We start from the raw sequence: 5,128 nt of genomic DNA on the forward strand, positions 1-5,128 counted from the left end.
CTCAGACTGGCTCGGGAATTTATGACCGAGGGGAGCGTCTGTGTGTGTGTGTGTGCGTGTGGGGGGGGTTAGTACGAGAGGAAGAGAGAGAGATACTGAAGAAAAGTACAATAATAGACACTCTTAAATAATTTCTCACTACCAGAAACCCAAGACCTTCTGATCTTTCCCACACAGAAATGCCCCAATGTGAAACTAAACTTCACACGTGCGCTCTGGTCATCCAACCGGGAAATCTAGAAGGGCCTTGTTTTCGGTTGTCGAGAAGCATGTCATAACGATCCAGCAATGTGGATGCAGCCGTAGACAAATAAGAAGATAAACAAAACACTTAAGTTAATAAACACAACTATGACGGGATCAGCAGTCCAGCTCAGCGTAAACTAACTTTTAAAGTGTATTACTAAGTTTTCTCTGCCCAGACACCAAAAACAGCCTCTTACGTGAACCTTTGCAGTTGAAGAAAAAAAGGGGTGGTCGGTCAGCGTTCCCTGGGGAACAGCTGGGTGTTTACGCTCAGCAGGCGATCCTGATAAAGCGGCTATCACTCCCTCCTGTGTCCTTGCTGCGGATGAGGGGAAAGGCAGCTGGATGAGGGGACAGCAGCTGGGCACAGCACTTGGCTTCCTTCAACTTCGGATTGGCGTCGCGTTCACGTCGAGTCAATGCAGGGTCCCTAGTTTGGCTTTCTGGGCTCGGAACTGCGTGGGTCGCTCGTGCAGCGCTGCAAAACGGACACTCCTTCGTTCACGAAGGAGAAAGCCGGCCCTTGGCTACAGCAGAGACCTGTGGGTGAGAAGGAGGAAGCAGAAAAAAGAGAGAAGAGGCCGGAGAGAGGGCGGTCTTCTCTTTTATAGCTGCATACAGGAAGTTGATACCCCTTCCTGCAGCTCGGGGTCCTTGTCCAATCAAAGTGTGGTGCCTTATCACCAAGAGGGTCACATATGCAAATCCTGGTGTCCATGGGGTTTTTCCGTTCTCCAGACCACGCTGGAGGTGTCGTAAACTCACCATGAGGCAGGGATCATGAGACTTTAGCTTTGGCTTCGGCCCTTTACTGGTCCAAAATAAATGTTCACCCAATCATAAATGTCATGAATTCATAACCATATGGACGGTGGTCCAACAAGTCTGTCAGAGGAGACGCTGTAGAAGGACAGAGTTCCAGCAGGAACGTCCACATACACTGCTACTCTGTCAGAGACTGAGGAAGAGGAGGAAGATGTTCCTCTGTTATTGTGATAGACACGGTACCGACCATCATCAGAACATATCAGATTCCAGGAATGATGGTTCTTTCCAAACCAACAGTCACCAGAGTCTCCTTTCCTGTTGATTCTTCTGTAACTCACTGATACAGAAACTCCTCCGCTCCACTGGACCTCCCAGTAACAGCGACCCGTCAGAACTTCTCTACACAGCAGCTGAGGACAGGAATCAAACCTGTCTGGATGACGAGGATATGACTGATCCTCCTCGACACGTGTCATCTTCCTGTTGTTTTCAGACAGTTTGATGTAGTTGTTGACTGTGTTTGTGTCGATGGTGAGTTGACAGGAATCTGATGGAGAGAACAAACAAGCAGCTGCAGTTATTATTGATCGGTTATTGATTACTGATGGACTCATGAATGAGTGATCTGTCAGTGTCAAGATGGTTGAATGTGTGAATGAAATAAAAACACACTTACACTTCCTCAGACCTCCTGGTGTCAACCATCGTTGTCCAGCAGGCTCCACCCTGAAAGGAGGAGGGGGGTCAGACCAGCTCAGTCTCTTTCAGCAAACATGGACATTACATGGCTCTCATACACTGATGAAGGAACAGTCCAACACTTGGACAGATGCACTTGAATGCAGCATCTCTGAAGTCCTGTCCTGTGGTCGTCACCTTCCAGCACAGTTTCAACACATTCTTTTCATCTGGTTTCATCTCTACTGAATCAGCAGCAGGAGGAGACCGTGTCATGGATGAGTGAAGGTGCAGCTGTTACTGTGCTGTGATGGGCCTGAAAACCACACTGCTGTGGTTCTGGGATGTTTACTGGGTCAAGAACGGCTCAGAGTTGTGAACAGCATCTATAAGCTATGCTGCAGCACCAGATGAGCTGCAGCAGCTCCATCTGCTCAAAGATCTCTGTTCAAAGCCAGAGAGCCACAAAGATGATGTCCACAACACCATGAAGAGTCCAGCACACTGACGTCCTTCTGTCTTCCTACCTGAGAGTGTCCAGTCTCCAGCGGGGATCCTTCAGTCCAGCAGACAAAAGCTTCACTGCTGACTCTCCTGGATGGTTGTAGCTCAGGTCCAGCTCTCTCAGGTGGGAGGGGTTGGAGCTCAGAGCTGAGACCAGAGAAGCACAGCCTTCCTCTGAGATCAGACAGCCTGACAGCCTGCAGACACACAACACAACACACAAGCAGAGACTCTGAGAGAACTGCTCTGAGACTAAAGCTGACTCTGTCCTTGTGTTCACCTGATGATGGAGCTGAAGGAAAGGTCAGAGGATCAACAGAAACACTGGAATTCAAGCTGAATCCAACAAATGTTGCTGAGGCGTTTCAGCCTGAACTAAACTTGTGGATGAACATCAACATACAAAGAGTACCACTGCTGCTGAGGCCGACAGCATCCAGATGTGGAGACAGACATGTGAAGAGCATCATGTGACATCGCACTACATGACTGACGTGTCTGTCCTCAACACTTCAGTCAGTTTTACAACCAGATAAGTCATCTATGTTTTAAGATCACTTTAATGAGCTCTATTTGAGCTGAATAAACATTTGATTTTCTGACTCTTTTCTCAACCAAACAGTGTTCATGTTTCCAGAGACGTCGTTTGGTGTGAAATGTTCTGAAGTCTCCAGAAACAATCTGCTGGTTTATATTCAAGGTCAGATGATCAGAAATAACAGAATATTGATCAGTCCAGCACCTTGTGGACATCCAGACACAAACTGAGTCGAGGTTAGAAGAACAGACACTTCTGCTGCTGAGGCCGTCACCATTTAACCGTTATTGGTGCTCCAGTTTGATCATTTTATGGAAACTAATTCAATATTAAATAGGAAACATTTGAAAGTCTGACATAAACGTCTTATTTGAAAAGTTGTATTGATAAAGAAAAGATCAGATTAGAGAGGGGAAACTGAAACTGACTAAACTACAAACAGGCGTTTATGTGGACTTGGTGGAGCCCTTCTCCTCGTTCATCATCCTCACACAGTTCTGACCGACTGTCTGTAGCGCTTCAACCCAATCTGGACCCAGTTACAGTTATTAAAACTCTCATCAACAATCCTTCAATATCAACCATAGTTCTAATGGTCCACAGTTGAACACTTGGTGGATTCTGACCTGAGAGACTCCAGGTGACAGTGTGGACTCTCCAGTCCAGGACACAGTTTCTTCAGTCCTGAATCCTACAGGTCGTTGTGACTCAGGTCCAGTTCTGTCAGACTGGAGGACTGAGAGCTAAGAACTGAGGACAGATCTGCACATATGTCCTCTGAGAGGTTACATACACTCAACCTGCAGAGGAGATTAAAGAGAAATTATCATGTAATTTAAACATTGATTATTTAATTCAACAAATGAATGAACCATATAATTAAAATGAAGACTGATCAATTCAACTATTAATCAATAAGTGTTGCTGCACTACAGTCTTGATCAAAGCTGCATTTCTCTTCTCTGCATGTAAAGTTTCCTGAGATGAATCATTGAGGAGAACTGATCCCACATGTTGCTGAACTTAGTTGAACAGTGAATTTAACTGGTTCCCTCCAAGAACACAACATGTGATTGTAATTAAAACAGATGTGTCCGTGTTCGTCCTTACACAGCTTTCTTGGAGGCTTTGACCACCGGCAGCAGCCTCCGTAGAACCTCCTCTGAAGCTGAGTATTTCTTCAGGTCAAACACCTCCAGATCTTCTTCTGATGACAGTAAGATGAAGGCCAGAGCCGACCACTGAGCAGGAGACAGTTTATCTGTGGAGAAACGTCCAAAACTCAGGGAATCTTGGACCCTCTCCACCAGAGAACCTTCATTCAGTTCATTCAGACAGTGGAAGAGGTTGATGCTTTTCTCTGCAGACAGGTCCTCACTGATCTTCTTCTTGATGTATTCAACTGTTTCCCAGTTGTTCTGTGAACTTCTTTGGTTTGATGTCGTCAGACCTCGTAGGAGAGTCTGATTGGTCTTCAGTGAAAGACCCAGGAGGAAGCGGAGGAACAAGTCCAGGTGTCCGTTTGGACTCTGCAAGGCCTTGTCCACAGCACTCTGATGGAGATCAGTCACGGCTCTTGTTTTAAACCACCAGGAGGTGTTTCTTTGTTCCTCCAGCAGGTTGACTCCAGACTTGATGAAGGTGTGATGGACATGAAGAGCAGCCAGAAACTCCTGAACACTTAGATGGACGAAGCAGAAGACCTGGTTCTGGTACAGGCTGCTCTCCTCTCTAAAGATCTGGGTGAACACTCCTGAGTACACTGAAGCCTCTCTGATATCGATGCCACACTCTCTCAGGTCTGGTTCATAGAAGATCAGGTTTCCTTTCTGCAGCTGCTCAAAAGCCAGTTTTCCCAGAGACTCCACCATCTTCCTGCTCTCTGGACTCCAGTGTGGATCCGTCTCAGCTCCTCCGTCATACTTGACCTTCTTCAGTTTGGCCTGGACCACCAGGAAATGGATGTACATCTCAGTCAGGGTCTTGGGCAGCTCCCTTCCCTCTCTGGTTTCCAGGACTTTCTCCAGGACCGTAGCAGTGATCCAGCAGAACACTGGGATGTGGCACATGATGTGGAGGCTTCTTGATTTCTTGATGTGGGAGATGATCCTGCTGGTCTGCTCCTCATCTCTGAACTTCTTCCTGAAGTATTGCTCCTTCTGTGGGTTAGTGAACCCTCTGACTTCTGTCACCATGTCAACACAGTAAGGAGGGATCTGATTGGCTGCTGCGGGTCGTGTGGTGATCCAGAGATGAGCAGAAGGAAGCAGGTTCCCCCTGATGAGGTTTGTCAGCAGCACATCCACTGAGGTGGACTCCGTAACATCAGTCAGGAACTCATTGTTGTGGAAGTCCAGAAGAAGTCGACTCTCATCCAGACCGTCAAAGATGAAC

At 47.0% G+C, this 5,128-nt stretch overlaps 1 long non-coding RNA gene across 1 annotated transcript; it reads right to left on the reverse strand.

Annotated features, from left to right (window-relative positions):
- Positions 1-1,475: 1,475 nt before the first annotated feature.
- LOC133460735 (uncharacterized) lies at positions 1,476-2,390 on the reverse strand. Its single transcript, XR_009784149.1, has 3 exons — positions 2,220-2,390; positions 1,691-1,740; positions 1,476-1,561 (listed from the first exon to the last, which is right to left on the reverse strand). It is a non-coding gene; the product is annotated as an uncharacterized LOC133460735 (long non-coding RNA).
- Between the last annotated feature and the right edge of the window lie 2,738 nt (positions 2,391-5,128).

This window comes from Cololabis saira, chromosome 15, assembly GCF_033807715.1.
Source record: "Cololabis saira isolate AMF1-May2022 chromosome 15, fColSai1.1, whole genome shotgun sequence".
In the NCBI taxonomy this organism is placed as follows: Eukaryota; Metazoa; Chordata; class Actinopteri; order Beloniformes; family Belonidae; genus Cololabis; species Cololabis saira.